The 2,402-nt window shown below is 48.2% G+C and overlaps 1 pseudogene; it reads right to left on the bottom strand.

Moving 5' to 3' along the window:
- Positions 1–633: 633 nt before the first annotated feature.
- LOC116531937 lies at positions 634–1,982 on the bottom strand (annotated as a pseudogene).
- Between the last annotated feature and the right edge of the window lie 420 nt (positions 1,983–2,402).

Raw genomic sequence — 2,402 nt, 5'->3', positions numbered from 1 at the left:
GAGACAGTTTAGGAACTAACACCTTTAAAGGTCTCTGAGATTTGAATAGATTGAAATTGCCTGAGGGAATGTGTTTTCTGAATCGTTTTTTGATAAGCCATTCAAAGAAAAGAGAAAGAGTCCTTCAAATGACCCTCTATACAAACTTTTCCCTTGATGAAACACCTATTTGCAGATATTATTCTTAACTTTTCAATGAAGGAATCAGGAACGAAGAAAAATCAGAAGCACAAAATAATAAAAAGATCAGAAAAAGAGATTATTATATGCAAAGGATCTGGAAGCTGCCCTGGGAACTGACCGGTAGTTGGTATGTCCCAGTGCCCCTGCAGAAATAAGGAGGTTTTTAAATCAACTAGATGGAGAATATGAACAAAGTGCAGCATTTATCTACACAAGACAATACTTACAAAAATATCTTTTAATTGTTATTTTATAGCTCCCCACTGCAGCTGCTCCCCATCCTTCCCTTCAATGACGACATTTACAGGCTTCAGGGGGACCAGGGAACAAATGTGGAGCCTGGCAGCCCGACTACGCTGCCAGCCAGGGAGAACAAGTCACAGATACAAATTATCACAACAATTAGCAACTGTACTTGGGGGATCTGGAAATTGAGGAGGCCCCAGCTCCTCATTGAACAGGGGCCTATTTGGCAGTGACCTTGCTCTGGAGATGATAATGTTCCTTCAGCCTGAGGGCATTAATGTTGATGAACTTGGTGGCATCAATTGGCTCCTAGTCACCCTGCACGTTCATGCTCATCAGCTCCTGGTTGAAGAGAGACAGTGGGGACTCCCACCGGAGGATGTACACCTGGCCCTTGAAGACAGACAGCTGCATTTTCCCTTTCACTCGCTCCTGGGACTTGGCGAAGCAGTGGTGGATAAATTAACACCTAGGGCGGTGCCAGAAACTGGAGTGCACCAGCTCAGCAAATTTCAATCCCAGTTTTTGTTTGATTTTGCACACTTCCCGGTCCATGGTGAAGGCCCTGATGTCTAAATGAGTGTGGTTAAAGATGGTGCCTGCTGGGATCTGGTAGATAACTCGGGACTTCATTCCAATGAAGCAGTTCTCCACGATGTTAATACGGCCCATACCGTGCTTGCCCACGACTTCGTTCAGGTACATAAAGAGCTCCAAGCAGGTCTGGCGGGTGATGCCATCCTTGACGTTGGTCACCTTCACGGGGACCCCTTTTTTGAACTCGATCTCGAGAATGTCAGGAGTGTTGGGGGCTTTGGCCGCCTCCTGGGTCTTCATGTAGAGAACTGGAGGCGCTTGGTTCTTGGGGTTCTCCAAGATCGCAGCCTCGTAGCTTATGTGCATGAGGTTCTTGTCCATGCTCCTCCACAGGTTCTTGGGAGTGACCAAGATGGGAATCCAGAGTTGCTTTGCATATTCCATCAGATCGTTTCGGACCTTGACCAGGTTGTAGAACTCAGGCATCCTCCAGGAATCAGTGGCCTTTATCTGGGGGGCCAGCCAGTAGCAGTTGAGCTCACACTGGACCTGATTGATCCCCTTTCCCGTGGTGCCGTGGGACACATACTTGGTCCCCTCCCGCTGGGCGATTTCCACTTGTTTTCAGGGAATGCAGGGCCTGGTGAGAGGGGTGTCCAGGAGGTAGCAGTCCTCATACAGTGCACTAGACTGGATGGCTGGCCAGATGAACTTCTCCACAACCCCGCCTGCTGACATCCTCAATGAACGCCTTTTTCACCCAAAGCTTCAGTGCCTTCTTCCTGGTTTCCTCAAAGTCTTCCTTCTGGCCAATGCTGACCAGGTAGGCAATGACATCATTGTCTTGTTTCTTCAGCCACCTGAGGATGCAGGAGGTGTCTAGGCCACCACTGTAGGCCAGAACCACAGAGCCTTTGCTGGACATAGCGTCTGAGATTGGAGGCGTGAGTTCCCGGCGTCTGGAATCTGTCTTCGTGGTGCAGTGAACCACTCGGATCTAGACAGTGGTAGCAGGCGACAGAGCAGGCGACAATACTTTTCATAGTCATGTTTTATTGCATGAATTTTTTTTTTTTTCTTTTGAGACAGCGTCTCACTCTGTTGCCTAGACTCTAGAGCAGTGACGCCATCTTGGCTCACTGCAACCTCTGCCTCTCTAGTTCAAGCAATTCTCCTGCCTCAGCCTCCCGAGTAGCTGGGACTACAGGCACACCCACCACGCCCAGCTAATTTTTGTATTTTTAGCCATAACAAGGTTTAGCCATGTTGCTCTGGCTGGTCTTGAACTCCTGGCCTTAAGTAATCTGCCCGCCCACATCAGCCTTCCAAAGTGCCGCGATTACAGGCATGAGATACTGTGGCTGGCACATGAAATGGCTTTTTAACTGTAAAACAAACTAGGAAACGAACAAAATTGGGGTTATTTTAGTCTTCAC

This window comes from Sapajus apella, unplaced genomic scaffold (assembly GCF_009761245.1).
Source record: "Sapajus apella isolate SASKATOON/1434 unplaced genomic scaffold, GSC_monkey_1.0 scaffold73, whole genome shotgun sequence".
Classification (NCBI taxonomy): Eukaryota; Metazoa; Chordata; class Mammalia; order Primates; family Cebidae; genus Sapajus; species Sapajus apella.
This window is presented reverse-complemented; position numbering and strand designations above follow the sequence as displayed.